The sequence below is a fragment of the Bubalus kerabau genome, chromosome 14 (genome assembly GCF_029407905.1).
Source record: "Bubalus kerabau isolate K-KA32 ecotype Philippines breed swamp buffalo chromosome 14, PCC_UOA_SB_1v2, whole genome shotgun sequence".
NCBI lineage: Eukaryota > Metazoa > Chordata > Mammalia > Artiodactyla > Bovidae > Bubalus > Bubalus kerabau.
Genome location: NC_073637.1, coordinates 13,252,588 through 13,270,749, shown reverse-complemented (window position 1 = coordinate 13,270,749; position 18,162 = coordinate 13,252,588). Strand labels below are relative to the sequence as shown.

General features: G+C 40.9%; 1 long non-coding RNA gene across 1 annotated transcript; it reads right to left on the bottom strand.

The window, feature by feature from the left end:
• Positions 1 to 215: 215 nt before the first annotated feature.
• Positions 216 to 5,161, bottom strand: LOC129626594 (uncharacterized). The gene is made up of 2 exons (XR_008702057.1): positions 5,032 to 5,161; positions 216 to 824 (listed from the first exon to the last, which is right to left on the bottom strand). It is a non-coding gene; the product is annotated as an uncharacterized LOC129626594 (long non-coding RNA).
• Between the last annotated feature and the right edge of the window lie 13,001 nt (positions 5,162 to 18,162).

Below are 18,162 nucleotides of genomic sequence, written 5' to 3'. Positions count from 1 at the left end.
AAGAGTCATAACTTTTGAGATGAATTTTGGCTTTCTCCAAAATTCCCTAGTTTCACAGAGATGGTGACAACCAAATAAAAGAATGGACTTGAAGAGAGTATCTATAAATACTGCACTGAAGAAACCTATATGTAAAATTTGTTGCATGTGTAACATCTTTGTAAAATTCCAGGCTGATAAAGAAGACATTGAGTGAAATTTGGTACACCAGGGTTTTTTGTTTTTTTTTTACAATCAGTCTTTATTTCTGACACCCCTAAAAACACCTCTACCTATAGGAATTCCCATCATTGGCTCACTTGCTAACCACATATATGAAGTAATTCTTTGTAGCTAGAATGGGTTCAATTGATAAAGACTCCTTTATATTCTCAATCAATTTATATCTGGTGCCACATGGGAAATAAATCCTTTATTTATTCATTCATTTATTCCTTTATTCCTTCATTCGACACTGGGCTGAGAGTATAAACTCCGCCACATACTGCCACTACCATCAAGTCCCTTAATCTCCCTGTGCTTCAATTTCTTCATCTGTAAAAGATGGGACTAAGTTTATAAATTCTTTACTCATAAGATTACTGTAAAGGTTAAATATAACAATCTATGTAAATCCATGAAAACAATGTCTGCTACACAGTGACCACACAAGTTAAGCCATCATTATTCATCCATTCAACAAATATTTTTTGAGCATCTACCATGTGTCAACCATGACCCTAGATTTAAGAGTCCTAAGAATGATGAGGGAAGGCTCCATCTCTGACGTCAAAGGACTTACCTTGATCCCAGCTTTCTTTTCCTATTCCTGCCTCTCAAGGATGCTAGATAACAAAAGATCAAGGGGGTAATATTTTACAAGTGAGTTTCATATCAAGTAAGTTAACAGGGTGGGGTATATGTGTGCATAACTACTATATTAATAATAGTCACAATAATTATGTTACCTTCCTCTTAGTGAACAACTATGGAAAAGTCTGTGGTTTTTTTAATATAAATTTATTTATTTTAATTGGAGGTTAATCACTTTACAATATTGTATTGGTTTTGCCATACATCAACATGAATCTGCCACAGGTGTACACATGTTCCCCATCCTGAACCCCCCTCCCTTTTCCCTCCCCGTACCATCCCTCTGGGTCATCCCAGCGCACCAGCCCCAAGTATCCTGTATCCTGCATTGAACCTGGACTGGCGATTCGTTTCATATATGAAGTCTGTGATTTTATTTTACTTTTTGCTTTAATTATATTTGTCCTTGTTCATGATAGTTATTTCTTATATATTCATATTTTTAACTTTTTTCTCCTCAAACTAGGTATCCCAGGCCCCAGGAGCATGAAATGGGGATTTATCTATCTATTCCACACTTATATCTAGATTTCCAGCAAGGAACTGTTTGAGACAGCTTACATAAAAGCAGTAAGACTGAAAACTTTCACGCATAGATAGTTACTGGGTTGACAAAAAAGTCTAGTTGGGTTTTTCCATAACATTATATGGAAAAATCCGAACAAACTTTTTGGTCAACCGGCTAGCTAGCTAGCTATGTATTAGAGTATCGAGTGAATGAAGTGTTAGTTGCTCAGTCGTGTCTGACTCTGGGAGACCCCGTGGACTGTAGCCTGCAAGGCTTCTCTGTCCATGGAATTCTCCAGGCAAGAATACTGGAGTGGGTTGCCATTCCCTTCTGCAGGGGATCTTCCCCGACCCAGGGATCAAATCCAGGTCTCCAGATATACGGGCAGATTCTTTACCATCTGAGCCATCAGGGAAGACCAATAGAATATAAAAGTACAGGATATTTGTATCTTCAGTTCAGTCACTCAGTCGTGTCCGACTCTTTGAGACCCAATGAATCGCAGCACGCCAGGCCTCCCTGTCCATCATCATCTCCTGGAGTTCACTCAAACTCATGTCCATCGAGTCAGTGATGCCATCCAGCCATCTCATCCTCTGTCGTCCCCTTTTCCTCCTGCCCCCAATCCCTCCCAGCATCAGAGTCTTTTCCAATGAGTCAACTCTTCGCATGAGGTGGCCAAAGTACTGGAGTTTCAGCTTTAGCATCATTCCCTCCAAAGAAATCCCAGGGCTGATCTCCTTCAGAATGGACTGGTTGGATCTCTTTGCAGTCCAAGGGACTCTCAGGAGTCTTCTACAACACCACAGTTCAAAAGCATCAATTCTTCAGTGCTCAGCTTTCTTCACAGTCCAACTCTCACATCCATACATGACCACTGAAAAAAACCATAGCCTTGACTAGACGGACCTTTGTTGGCAAAGTAATGTCTCTGCTTTTCAATATACTATCTAGGTTGGTCATAACTTTTCTTCCAAGGAGTAAGGGTCTTTTAATTTCATGGCTGCAGTCACCATCTGCAGTGATTTTGGAACCCCCAAAATTAAAGTCTGACACTGTTTCCACTGTTCCCCCGTCAATTTCCCATGAAGTGATGGGACCAGATGCCATAATCTTCGTTTTCGGAATGTTGAGCTTTAAGCCAACTTTTTCACTCTCCTCTTTCACTTTCATCAAGAGGCTTTTTAGTTCCTCTTCACTTTCTGCCATAAGGGTGGTGTCATCTGCATATCTGAGGTTATTGATATTTCTCCCAGCAATCTTGATTCCAGCTTGTGCTTCTTCCAGCCCAGCGTTTCTCATGATGTACTCTGCATATACGTTAAATAAGCAGGGTGACAATATACAGCCTTGATGTACTCCTTTTCCTATTTGGAACCAGTCTGTTGTTCCATGTCCAGTTCTAACTGTTGCTTCCTGACCTGCATATAGGTTTCTCAAGAGGCAGGTCAGGTGGTCTGGTATTCCCACCTCTTTCAGAATTTTCCACAGTTTATTGTGATCCACACAGTCAAAGGCTTTGGCATAGTCAATAAAGCAGAAATAGATGTTTTTCTGGAACTCTCTTGCTTTTTCCATGATCCAGCAGATGTTGGCAATTTGATCTCTGGTTCCTCTGCCTTTTCTAAAACCAGCTTCAACATCTGGAAGTTCACAGTTCATGTATTGCTGAAGCCTGGCTTGGAGAATTTTGAGCATTACTTTACTAGTGTGTGAGATGAGTGCAATTGTGCAGTAGTTTGAGCATTCTTTGGCATTGCTTTTCTTTGGGATTGGAATGAAAACTGACCTTTTCCAGTCCTGTGGCCACTGCTGAGTTCTCCAAATTTGCTGGCATATTGAGTGTAGCACTTTCACAACATCATCTTTCAGGATTTGAAATAGCTCCATTGGAATTCCATCACCTCCACTAGCTTTGTTCATAGTGATGCTTTCTAAGGTCCACTTGACTTCACATTCCAGGATGTCTGGCTCTAGGTGAGTGATTATCTTGGTCATGAAGATCTTTTTTGTACAGTTCTTCTGTGTATTCTTGCCACCTCTTAATCATTTCTGTCCTTTATTGAGCCCATCTTTGCATGAAATGTTCCCTTGGTATCTCTAATTTTCTTGAAGAGATCTCTAGTCTTTCCCATTCTTGTTTTCCTCTATTTCTTTGCATTTATCACTAAGGAAGGCTTTCTTATCTCTTCTTGCTATTCTTTGGAACTCTGCATTCAGATGCTTATATCTTTCCTTTTCTCCTTTGCTTTTCACTTCTCTTCTTTTCGCAGCTATTTGTAAGGCCTCCTCAGACAGCCATTTTGCTTTTTTGCATTTCTTTTCCATGGGGATGGTCTTGATCCCTGTCTCCTGTACAATGTCACGAACCTCAGTCCATAGTTCATCAGGCACTCTATCAGATCTAGTCTCTTAAATCTATTTCTCACTTCCACTGTATAACCATAAGGGATTTGATTTAGGTCATACCTGAATGGTCTAGTGGTTTTCCCTACTTCCTTCAATTTAAGTCTGAATTTGGCAATAAGGAGCTCATGATCTGAGCCACAGTCAGCTCCTGGTCTTATTTTTACGGTCTGTATAGCGCTTCTCCATCTTTGGCTGCAAAGAATATAATCAATCTGACCTCGGTGTTGACCATCTGGTGATGTCCATGTTAGAGTCTTCTCTTGTATTGTTGGAAGAGGGTGTTTGCTATGACCAGTTCATTCTCTTGGCAAAACTCTATTAGCCTTTGCCCTGCTTCATTCCGTACTCCAAGGCCAAATTTGCCTGTTACTTGAGGTGTTTCCTGACTTCCTACTTTTGCATTCCAGTCCCCTATAATGAAAAGGACATTTTTTTGGGGGTGTTAGTTCTAAAAGGTCTTGGAGGTCTTCATAGAACCATTCAACTTCAGCTGCTTCAGCATTACTGGTTAGGGCATAGACTTGTATTACTGTGATATTGAATGGTTTGCCTTGGAAACGAACAGAGATCATTCTGTCGTTTTTGAGATTGCATCCAAGTACTGAAGTACTTTCAGACTCTTTTGTTGACCATGATGGCTATTCCATTCCTTCTAAGGGATTCCTGCCCACAGTAGTAGATATAATGGTCATCTGAGTTAAATTCACCCATTCCAGTCCATTTTAGTTCACTGATTCCTAGAATGTCGATGCTCACTCTTGCCATCTCCTGTTTGCCTTGATTCATGGACCTGACATTCCAGATTCCTATGCAATATTGCTCTTTACAGCATCGGACCTTGCTTCTATCACTAGTCACATCCATAACTGGGTATTGATTTTGCTTTGGCTCCATCCCTCATTCTTTCTGGAGTTATTTCTCCACTGATCTCCAGTAGCATATTGGGTACCATCTGACCTGGGGAGTTCCTCTTTCAGTATCTTATCATTTTGCCTTTTCATACTGTTCATGGGGTTCTCAAGGCAAGAATACTGAAGTGGTTTGCCATTCTCTTCTCCAGTGGACTGCATTCTGTCAGACTTCTCCACCATGACCCACCCGTCTTGGGTGGCCCCACAGGGCATGGTTTAGTTTGATTGAGTTAGACAAGGCTGTGGTCCTAGTGTGATTAGATTGACTAGTTTTCTGTGATTATGGCTTCAGTGTGTCTGCCTTATGATGCCCTCTTGCAACATTTACCGTCTTACTTGAGTTTCTCTTACCTTGGGCGTGGGTTATCTCTTCACAGCTGCTCCAGCAAAGCACAGCCGCTGCTCCTTACCTTGGATGAGGGGTATCTCCTCACTGCTGCCCCTCCTAACAATAGCTATATACATTACAGAGTTCTGATATTGCTAGAAGCCAGGGAAAACAGAAAAAATGATGAATCATATGAGTCATTTGACTCACGAGACTCACTGGGGGAAATAGCCTCTTTTTTGTTATTATTTATGGCCTTGATATGCAGATGACCTCAGATATGACCTCAGATATACAGATGACACCACCCTTTATGACAGAAAGTGAAAAGGAACTAAAGAATCTCTTGATGAAAGTGAAAGAGGACAGAAAGCTGGCTTAAAACTCAACATTCAAAAAACTAAGATCACAGCATCCAGTCCCATCACTCCATGGCCAATAATGGGAAAACAATGGAAACAGTGACAGACTTTATTTTCTTGGGCTCCAAAATCAGTGCAGATGGTAACTGCAGCCATGAAATTAAAAGATGCTTGCTCCTTGGAAGAAAAGCTATAACCAACCTAGACAGCATATTAAAAAGCAGAGACATTACTTTGCCAACAAGGTCCATCTAGTCAATGCTATGGTTTTCCAGTGGTCATGTGAGAGTAGGACCATAAAGAAAGGTGAGCACCGAAGAACTGATGCTTTTGAACTGTGGAGTTGCAGAAGACTTTTGAGAGTCCCTTGGACTGCAAGGAGATCAAACCAGTCCATCCTAAAGGAAATCAGTCCTGAATATTCATTGGAAGGACAGATGCTGAAGCTGAAATTCCAACACTTTGGCCACCTGATGCAAAGAAATGACTCATTGGAAAAGACCCTGATGCTGGGAAAGATTGAAGGCAGGAGAAGAAGGGAATGACAGAGAATGAGATGGTTGGATGGCATCACTGATTTGACAGACATGAGTTTGAGCAAGCTCCAGGAGTTGGTGATGGACAAGGAAGCCTGGTGTGCTGCAGTCCATGCGGTTGCAAAGTGTCGGACACAACTGAGCAAATGAACTGAACTGATAGCAATTAAGCCAATGCACCACAACTACTGAGCCTGTGCTCTGGAGCCCATGTGCCCCAACTACTAAAGACGGTTCACCCTACAGTCCATGCTCTATAATAAGAGAAGCCAGGGCAATGACAAGTCCATACACCACAATGAGAGAGTAGCCCCTATCTCTGAAACTAGAGAAAAGCCCAAGCAGCAATGAAGACCCAGCACAGCCAAAAATAAATAAGTAAATAAAATAATTTTGTAAAAAAAATTTCTTTCTCCAATGTCAACATCTTAACTGTGTTTGTAACAGAGGTGGGTGGTGGGCACATCAAGACTGATCTTGCAGGAAAGAATAGGCAGTTTAGGGTATTTTGTTTGTTTTTGCCATGTGGCATCTTAGTTCCCTGACCAGGGATTGAACCCATGTCCTGTGCACTGGGAGCACAGTCTTAACCTCTAGACAAGGTTAGAAGTCCAAGGAAGTCCCACAGGAGAGAACACAAAGGGTTTCTCTTCCATTGTGGTCATTGTGAAAATAATAACCTAAATTCCATAGGCCAAGTGTGCAGAGGGCACACTTGAGAGTCTCCAGCGCTGTGCTAAGAATGCTGTGCACATCATCTTTCATTAAGTCATCACTGCATAGTTTTACTGTCTTTGTTGCTGATATAATTATTACAATCAATACACCACAAGGGAAAAATAGGGAGTGGAAGGAGTTAAAATATTTAACATTCCCAATGTCATAGCTTCCTTAGTGGCTCAGATGATAAAGAATCTGCCTGCCATGTGGCAGACCCAGGTTCAATCCCTGAGTCAGCAAGATGCCCTGAAGAAGGAAATGGCAACTCACTCCAGTATCTTTGCCTGGAGAATCTCCATGGACAGAGGAGCCTAGTGGGCTACAGTCCATGGGGTCACAAAGAGTCAGACATGACTGAGCGACTTTCACTTTCATTGCCATAGAGCCCATAGATGACACAGCTGTGCTATGAATCCTGCACTCAGATTTTAAAACTGTTATTTTCTTCTAACATTAAAACCTTTTCCAGGATATTATGGTTAATATTTTCAAAATAAATAGGTCTCCAAAAAAGAGGGGATATATGTACACATACAAATGATTCATTTTGCTGTACGGTAGAAACGCAACATTGTAAAGCAACTAACTCCAACAAAAAAATAATTTTTAAATAAATTAAATTAAATTAACAGGTCTGTAATCATAGCCTTAGTCAGAGATAGCATCAGTGCAGAAATGAGCATGAGATTGGAGAACCTGAATTCAAGATGTGGGATCTTGAGTTTGTTAATGATCCTCTTTGAACATCATTTTCTTCATCCATAAGGTGGCAAAAAATAATAACTAGCTTTCAATGATATTAACACAGTCATAAGTCCTGGAAAGACTTATGTCCTGTATGACATAAGTCCTGTATGAAGCTCCTAGAATGCAGTAGTTACCCAGCAAATGAGAGCAACTGCAGTTAGGATTTAAGATCACTCCTTCCACATGGGAGAAGGAGGCATTACTGCTCTCAGAAGGTAGGAATGGACCTACTGAAGAACTCTAGAACATATGAAAGGGATGAAAAACATCCTGAATGAAATGAGTGGAAAGAGAAGGCCAAGGACATTACCCAAGTATCAGATATGAGCTATGAGATTTACTTAGTTATGCCATCTAACCATTCCAATGACTTGATACAGAAGATGCTATGCATTTTTGCCAGAAAAGTAAATTAAAGCTTGGAAAAGTTAATCAATTTGTTTCAATTCACCATATGGTAAATGGCAGAACTGAGATTTAAGTTCAAGTCCCTCAATCCCAAACCCATTGCCCTGAACCATCCCACATGGCATGCCAATTAATTGGGAAATAAGTTCACAGGTGTTTCAAGGCATGTTTCCATATTTTTAATATCACTAGAGAGACAGAAGAACTAGATTTTCCCCTTGTCTCTGCTACTAACTAGATATGCAACCACTGCCCTTTTCTCCCTCTCAGCTCCCCTGTCTCTAAAGTGAAGCAGTAAGTCTACATGATTTCTAAAGCCCTTTGCAGCTCTAACATTTTATGAGGAGTCTTCCCCCCAAAGAACTCTGCTGGCAATACAAAGCGAAGACATAGCACATATGTACCAAGTCCCTCCGTTTATGTTAAATTCCACATTCCTGCAGCGATGTGTAATGTCTGCTGCCCTTCAGTCGACTCCATCCTCCGATGTTTGTTTACAATCATCGGGGCATGAACAGCTATTTTTAAACCTGGCTTTTCATGTACGAAGGTTAAAACTCAAACTGAATTTGATTTGTTGGAGAATTCAAATCCTCAGGATTATGGCAGGAAAGAGAGAAATGTAAGTCACTTTAATTACCCTTTGACTCCCCTTCTCCCCACCACTGCCTCCCCCCTAAATTCGACTAACAAAGATGCCATTGGCTAAGCTGACTGTATCCAGGGCAGAAAAGCCTTTACATTGGTGACTGATGACCAAAGGTCTTGGGGGTGTTGACTTTATATTTTTGTTCGAAACAACAGGAAGTCATGTTGTAGAAGGCAGCTGGCTTGGGATGCAGCAAATCCAGGGATTTGCACAGCTGGCTAAAGCAAAACTTCTAGTGGTCTCATTCAACTGTGTGTTTCTATCTGTCATGCTCTCCTTTCAAGAATATAGGCTTTGAAGCCAGAGAGATGCCAGTCCATCACTTCCAGGCAGAGTGAGCTGACAGAGAGCTTGGCACATACTAGGAATATAACAAATATGTCTTCCCGCTCCTTCCTGTTACCACAAAGGGTTTGTTTTCAATGGGGTGGGGGTGGTGGGGGTGGGATATCTCTCTAGATGCCAGACCAAAACATAAAGAGTTCTGGGGCTGCTGGGGTTGCCTTCTTGATTGTCTCCCTACCACTGAAGCCTGGAAGAGTAATTTCAATAACCACAGCAGTTTCAATAACTATTAGATGACTTTCAAGGGTGTACCTTCCTGGACCCCTTTAGAGAAGGATAAGAGAGGTTTGTTACAGAAATGTTGCATAAGATGGGGAGCCACTGCTAATGAGCATAGGGAATTCTCGGTGAGGACAAAAATGTTCTGAAGCTGATTGTGTTGCCAGTTGCACAACTCTGTGAATATCCTAACAAACATTATACACATTAAATATGTGCATTATATGGTGCATGAATTATATCACTATAAAACAATTTTAGGAGACCTTTTATCCCCTCCAAACTGTAAATGTTCATGAAACCTACCCCCTATATTTAGGCTGGAAATTTACACTAGTGATCTGGGTAACTTGTGGAGCAGCTGGTAACTGAATGGGCTGGGAGAAAAGGCCTATAGGGGGAGGAGTGCATGTCCCATTCAGGAAAGAGATACCCCCACAGATCCAACATAAGGAAGACAGGCTCTGTCCTTCTCAGTATGTAGATTCAAGACAAGCCTTATAAAGATAAAGAAGCCTGATAAAGATAGCCAGGCCTTTTCCTTACAGACTGACCCATTCCAAACCATACTATGACAAGCTGTCCAATGAAAAACCCTTGACCTCCAATATAGCTTCTGAAATCATAAGTTTTCAGTGTTGCCAGGGATTCCTGAGACCTGATGATCGAAACTATTCTTTCAAATCAGAAATCACATCCTTTTCATAAGGTACATACATACTGCAGGCATATTTTTAAATGATTCATTTACACATCCAGCAAACATTTTCTGTTTAGCATTTACCAAATGGGAGCTTCCCTGGTGGCTCAGTGGCAAAGAATCTGCCTATCAGTGCAAGAGATACAGGAGACATGGGTTTGATCCTTGGGTCAAGAAGATCCCCTGGAGGAGGAAATGGCAACCCATTCTAGTATTCTTACCTGGAAAATCCCATAGACAGAGGAGCCTGGCAGACTACAGTCCATGGGATCACAAAGAGTCAACACAACTTAGTGACTGAGCATGCAGGCGCTTACCAGACATCAAGCTAAGTCCTAGAAACCAAAAAATAAAACCTGGGAATGAGTTAACACTTTCAGAGCCTGCCATGTGCTTCCTAAGGATTTGACCTGGTTAGTTATCCTAATAACCACTGAAGGCAAAGACAAATATCAACACTGCCTCCATTTGACAGAGGAGAAAACCGAGGCACAGAAAGGTTGAGTAACTTCCTGAACGTCATACCATCAGGGAGTGAAAGACCAGACATTATTACACTGAGGCCAGCTGGTTCCAAAGCCTGTGCTGTGGACCTGTTCTCTTACCTCCTTCCACGTGCAAGTCAGCCCGAGCTCAGCCAAAGGGCAAACACCTAGAAACAACACAACAGTGAGAGCGCTGCCTGAGGGATGAGCAAGGAACTGCTGGAAGGATCACAGTGTTCACGTACTAACTACATCTCAGGATTTTTGAGTTGCAAACAGAGAGAATTTTCTCCATGTCTCTTGTCTTTCAAATGGGGAAGATGTTACCTGCCTGTAACACAGCTTAGTCATCACTGAACTTGATCCCACATCTCTTAAGTCCCAAACAATACACTTTCATTCACTAATTCAGAAATGATTGTGTCAGACACTGTGCTCTGTTCACTACACCCTACTGCACATACCAATTATAATTCTGAGAAATTATTTTAAGCAATGTAAAAATCAGACATCATTCTTTATTTAGCAGCGCAAGGATCATATTGTCCAAAGACAACTTTGCAAATACATTAAGTTACTCCCATGAGTCATGGGAGTGGAGGAAAAGAATGACAAAAAGGAAGGAGAGAATGAAACTCTTGCTTGGTGTTATTATGTACTGGGATTATTTCTCCCCCTTATTCCAAGTACTCTTCCAAATTACCCTATTAAATGTAATCCTTGGCCATTTTGTTAAATGATGACATGGGCTCAAAAAATTTAAAATGATTTTGCACAAATTTATAAGTCTAATAAGTAGAAAAAAATCTAGATTTGAGCCCGTTTTTACTGACTTTAAAGCCCAAATTCTTTTCACATTCATGCTGATTTCCAAGCTCAGTAATTGGAGAAGTCATTGAATAGGAGGCAGTAGGGTGGTTAAAATGACCTTTCTTTCTCCCAGCCCTACCTGTCTACAAACATAAAATGTCATCTTCAAACTCTATTTTACTACTTCCTCTTTTTTTTTTTTTTTTTTTTTCTCAAACATGCAGCCTTAATATGTCTTCTTTAGCACAGCCAACTGCCATGGAGCCTTGAAAGCAGATGACCTGGCCAAGAGATCTTATCAACGGATTTTTAATGAAGAGTTCTTTTCTGAATGCCAAGTATAAGAGGTGAGACAAAATGGGCATTTCCAAATGTTAAAGAAAGCCACAGATATCCTTAGGCACTCAGATTTCTCAGTCAGGCTCCCTTTGTCCATGCCAAAGGTCACTCTGAGCTGACACCCAGTGACAGACATTATTTTACAATGGCTCAAGGCTTTCTGCAGACACATATATTCCTTTTCCCCTTTCTAACATATTCTCTTGAGTCAGCAGTCAGTATGTATCCCCTTACATCAGATACAAAGATGGTGAATTTATATTCTCTTCATAATTTTTGAACAATAATATTTTTTAAATTTTCAGCAGATTAATGATTGGTTTATTCCTGCTACTGCTTAGCTCAGTGGTCCCCTAGCTTGACTACACATTGGGATCACTGGAGAGCTTCAGAAAGTATCACTGCCTAGGTCTCATCCCCAAAGGCTGTGATTGAAAGAGTCTGGGAGCAATCTGGGCTTTAGAAATGTTTAAAGATCCCCAGGTGATTCCCCTGTGCAGAAAACTTGGGCACTCCATTAAATACTGGTCTCATAATTAATTAATTAACCAACTCTAGGGGGAGGGTCATTTAGCTTTCTCTTCCCAAGCTAGACTTGCTTCTTTCATAGCTCCCCCAAAGTGTAAGACAGGGAAGGAGAAGCACCAATAAATCATTACTGAGCTGGCTGAATTGATCTTTGGAAACTGTGCTGGGAGAGGCTGTACGAACAATTGCATCCTGGGACAGTGAGTGGTTAGAGAAAGAATATATCTTCCAGCCTTGTGTTCCACAAAACCTCCAATTCCCAAAGGAACCTAGAGGCAGGAGATAAGAGGGGTAGCAGTGAGCAATGAGGTGAGGCGCTGTTGGGTTACACCATGTAAAGAGTTGATAGGAGTCCAAGCAGAAATAGCCACCCCAACTGTGACTTGGTGAAAATAAGTGACCAAATATAGTAAGTCCCATACTCACAACCTTAAAGTTGTGAACTTTCACAGATGCAAACATGCGTTCTGTCAGCATCAGGTATGAGTGACATTGCAGCTTGCCCTGCGTCTCCTTCACTGAAGATCCTTCAGCTCTGCCATCCACCCGCCCTCCTCCAGTAACTCTTCCTGACTGCTCACTCGATGCCAGTCCCTGTATGCCAGCTCTTGTACTATACTTTTCAAAATGCAGTGCTGTAAGATTTAAAGTATTTTCCTTATTTTTTCTGTTTGATTTTTATGTATTCTTTGTGTGAAAAGTATTAGAAACCTATTATGTTACTGTACTATATAGCTGACTATGTTAGTTAGGTGTACCTAGGCTAACTTTGTTGGACTTACAAATGCACTCTTGGAACAGAACTCATTCATATGTGGGAAACTTACTGTATCCAGAAACAGGCAATGCTGAGAGGACCTCTGAGGGTTCATTTAGAGGGATCTGGCCATGGCAGGAATGTTTGGCTTATCTCAACAGGGAATGTCAGAGCCATCCATACATGAGCAATTGTAGTTTTGCTGGATGACTGTTAAAATCGCAGCAGTTGGAGGCTGCTATTATTTGAGGCTTCCTGTCTCGGACCTAAGACAGTGCTGCCCACTCCTGTTGGGTTAGTCTCGTTTCTCTTTTCCATTCATTCTGTCTGGCAAGGTGGGTACTTGAACCTGGGATCTTCTTGGGGTTTGACCTTTTCACCTTTCTCTAGACACAAATGAAGACCCCAGCCCTCACATTTTGAATTTAGTATGTGAGTACACAGGTGAGAGCTAAAGAAATTCCACACTGGATTCAATTCTAACTCACCTACTTCATTCCAGTGTTGGCCAGAGGACCCTCTAATGGGCAACTGAATGCTTCTTCAGTGATACTCAATAATATTTCAGTTTATATGTGTTCCTTATGTAAAATCCTATGGGTGAAATGATGACCAGTTGGCGTGACTGGGAAATAGTTTGGTCATTGATCATATCAGGACTGTAACCTCACCCTTAAACTGTACTGCAAACATATAATAGCAACTACTGTGTTTCCAAGGACTGTGCTGGATGCCAATGATTTAATAAGAACCAGGCAGAGCTCTTGCCTTTAATGAAATTAGAAAGTAATGGAGAAGAGAGACATGTAAATAGATAATCAAAATATGGAGTTTGCTTGCTCTGATCAAAAGAAGTATAAGGTTTTATGAACGCACAGAAGGGATTTCAGTGATTTCTGTTTTTCTGGAAGACTCAGAGATGGTGTTAGAGATCTAACATTTGAACTGAGTAACAAAAGATGAGTTCTAATAAGAATTACATTTGTAGAACATTCTATAAAATGCAAAGTACTTGCAGATCCATCTTCATAGAATAAAAGCTTCATAAAAGCAAGGATTTGTCTATGGTATTCACCACTGTATTTCCAAAGTATCCGAGGAACACTGAATCCATTATTAATTTTGATTCTCATATCCTCCCATGCTTTTGGGAGGAGGTACAAGGGACAAATTTCAAAGGGAGAAAATAAATGCATGGAGACAGCAAATTCACAGTCCATGACCTCATGGAGTTCTGACCTGTAGACATTCCAAGAAAAGAATCTCAGTACACCCTGCCAATGGCTATGCTGGCTATAGTAAGGGGAAAAGGAAACAGTCTGCCCTACATAATAGCTCACAGTGTTGCATTTAGTACCTTAGGAAATTCACCATAGCTCAGAGTCTGGTCATCTTTGTAGGGTTATTTTTTTAAAAACAGGCCCCATCATTCAGGGCCCTGCACTAGCCTAGTTTGTGAGACTGCTAGAACAATAACTGATTAATTTGTAATGAAAAATTACCATTGTGGGAACTAAAATAGTCACCTTTCATGATCAGCCTGTCCTAACTGTCACATTTGAAAGTGAAAGTGTTAGTTGCTCCATCATGTCTGACTCTGTGTGACCCCCATGGACTGTAGCCCACCAGGCTCCTCTGTCCATGGAATTCTCCAGGCAAGAATACTGGAGGGGGTAACTATTCCCTTCTTCAGGGAATATTCCCCAACTGAAGATCGAAGCCAGGTCTCCTGTATTGCAGGTAGATTCTTTGCCGTCTGAGACACCAGAGAAGCCCAACTTTCACATTTAGTCAATTACAAATAATTATCATGATGGTTAGAACACTCACACCCCCATCAGAAGACTTTTCTTCTTGTATAGGAGCAGAAATCATCAACAGCAGAGAGCTTAATCAGTATGGAATCAAATGTACTGAGTGCCTAGAAGAACTCACATAGTTGTTGTTGTTGCTGTTCAGTCCCTCAGTCATGTCCAACTCTTTGCGACCCCATGGACTGCAACCCACCAGGATTCCCTGTCCTTTACCATCTCGCGAAGTCTGCTCAAACTCACGTCCACTGAGTCGATGATGCCATCCAACAATCTCATCCTCTGTCACCCCCTTCTCCTCCCACCTTCAATCTTTCCCAGCTTCGGGGTCTTTTCCAATGAGTCAGTTCTTCACATCAGGTGGCCAAAATATTGGAGCTTCAGTTTCAGCATCAGTCCTTTCAAAGACTATTCAGGGTTGATTTCCTTTAGGATGGACTGGTTTGATCTCCTTACAGTCCAAGGGACTCTCAAGAATCTTCTCCAACACCACAGTTCAAAAGCATCAATTCTTCAGTGCTCAGCCTTCTTTATGATCCAACTCTCACATTTATACTTGACTCTGGAAATACAATAGCTTTCACTATCTGGACCTTTGTTGGCAAAGTAATGTCTCTGCTTTTTAATATGCTGCCTAGGTTTGTCATAGCTTTTCATAGCAGAACTCAGCCTAATACACGCCCCCTCCACTGGGACAACTGCTCCAGTGGGACTAGACTACACGTTATCTGCTGCTTGACCAGTGGCCTTACATAATGAATCAGAATAATAAAGATCATGAGCTAAAGCACCCTCTCCTGGACAGTATTTCTCTTTGCTTCCCACTGTCATTCAAATAAGTTCTAATCAACATTTGCAAGGCTGGAGGTCATTATATTCCTTCAAGGTGACCACAACAACATTGTGCACTAAACACCTACATTATCTCATTTAATCTTCATAATTATGTGACAAAAGTAAAGCTAGTAGTAAACAAGGTCTTGAGAGATTAAATAACTTACTCCAGTGACTACAACATAGATGGCAAAATGCAAATTCTCTCTGAGTCATTTGAAGTCCATTTAAGATTTCCATTGGAAGTTCACTTCCAACACCATCCACGTGGGGAGACGAGGCATGTATGCTTGACCAGAAGACAGAAGCCCCCAGAAAGCTATGATGGAATGGGTCAGGGAGCATATACTGCAAGAGTTCTGAGGAGGAGGATGTCGTTATGGGCCAGAGTGGCCAAAAGTTTGGGAGAGAGGTGATTTTTAGTTAGGAAACATTTTCTGTCTTCAAATGTTAGAACATAAAAGGTAAATAAAGAGAGGGTATATGAGCCATACTTCCCTCTTCCCACAACCACAGCAGAACTGTATCACATTAGTCCCAGATACAACCTCAGTTTCTTTCAAAATACATCAATCCACAGCATAACAGCTACAACCCTTGGCAGAGCACGCTCATTAGCAGTGAGCCACATTTAGCCTAAAAGACAGAATTGATCATCTCAAGATTGGAGGCTAAATCCACAAGGTATTAAAGAGGATCAATGATTTGGTCTCTCTGATGGGAAAAAAAGCAACAAATTAATTTAAGTGTGTGTGTATGTGTATATGTATGTAAACTATCCAGAGGTAATCAAGTAATTACAAAATCATTATGTGATGATCTTTTTTTAACTCTTAATTTTTTGGTCATGCCACACAGCATGTGGGATCTTAGTTCCCCAACTAGGGATCAAACCCATGCCCCTGCATTGGAAGCATGAAGTCTTTACCACTGTACCACCAGGGAAGTCCCACATCTTTGGACGGCAGGAGAGAGTATCATTTCAGACTCACCACTTCTACAGCAGATGCTCCACTCCTAAATAAAGCTGATATTAACCCCTAAAGAGGACCAATAGTTTTGGATCAACAGTACTGATACGGATCAGATCTGCAAAAATCTGCTTAGGGTTCTTTAAAAGCAAATTATGCCTGATTCAGCTTCCAGAAAAACAAGTAGTTCCTGATCAAAATGTAAAGGAGACGTTCTTGCTAAATCAAGTCTCTACCAAACCATCCATCCCGAAAGAAGAAAGGAAGTCTGACAAGGGAACTAAGCCAGCTCATTTGACCCACTGACTTCCTCAACTCTGATCCCAAGGAAGAAGAAGTAAGATCTCAGCCTCATTTAATCTTTCCGTTTAGAGGTATGAGAAATCCAGTGGAGTCATGACTCTATTTGCTCATTCATTCAACATCCAAGAAAAATGCATGACTTTATCTATATATATTCATTCACACATTTGGCAATTTAGTAATTCATTAACAAGTATGTGCCAAGAACCTATACTTTTCTAGACATTCTGCTAGTAACTGGGGATATAGAGAAGAAAACAAATTCCTGCCTTCAAGGAGCTCACTGTACAGTTGGGCAGATGATGACTGAAAAAAATGAATGACAACCGAAGAAATGATTGCAGTATGCTTTGAAAAGCCTGGTGATAGAATTATGCAAAATGCATGGCAGAAGCCACAAACAAAAGAGCCCCCAGCCCTACAATTTGCCAAAGTCACTGTCTATGTACAGGACATTTTTCAAGGCATCCAAGCTTCTCCAAACCATGTAACATTTTATTTTCAGATTCTGAGAGCTTAGTAGAAATCCCACATGCTCCAGTTATATGTAGGTTCCAGCTTATACATACATCACACCTCTCCCCACACTTAAGTCAATTTGATGCTACTTACCCCTCTACCGCTGCCAGCTCTACTCTGCTCCAAAATCATTGGACAGGACTGACTTAGAAAAAGGTAAAATAAAGATTCAAATTAAAGAAAGAGATGAGAATTAGCATTTATATGTATTATGGCTATGTATCCGGAAAACTCAAAAGAATAGACAATAACTATTAGAGTTAGTAGGAGAATGCAGTAACATCCTGAAGAACTTCCTATACAAATGCAAACGACAACCAGTTAGAAAGTATAATATATGAGAATCCCGTTTATAACATAAGTAGTAATAAATTTCCTGGGTTGCACAGTGGTAAAGAATCTACCTGCCAATGCAGGAGACACAGGAGACATGGGTTCAGTCCCTGGGTAAGGAAGATCCCTTGGAGGAGGTCATGGCAATCCACTTCAGTATTCTCGCCTGGAAAATCCCATGGACTGAAGAGCTTAGCAGGACAGTCCATGGGGTCACAGAGTTGTACAGAGTCATGCACTACTGAGCACAATAATAAATTAACAACAAATGTCAAGATTTATGTTACAAAACTTTTGATGGGACCAACTATTTAAAGTGATGCCTGAAAGATACTATTAAGGAGAGAAAAGGGCTAAGAATTATAAGGATATCGTCCCATAAAACCCAAGGTGGGAAAGACCTCTCAAAGAGAGGTGTGGATGTGGTCTTTGTCTAAAAAAATAAAATAACATTTACAATGGAACTGTTCCAGCTAGGACTAAACATGACAGAGATAGTTCAAAAGGAAAAAGGCATCTGGAAACTTCCATGGGAACAAAACATATTAAGAAAATTACTACATAGCAAAAACAGTCCCTTTCTTATGGAAAAAAAAGAGGAGGATATGTTATGCAACGATAAACATGCAAAACAGTATGCAGAAAAATACTCTCTAAGGATGCGAACTGTAATGTTGTAAGAGACAGCAAGAGACTAAAAGCAACCCACTTTGGCATCAATAAAGCGATGATTAAATTACAATACATAGATACAGTGGAAATCTTTTGTGAATTTATG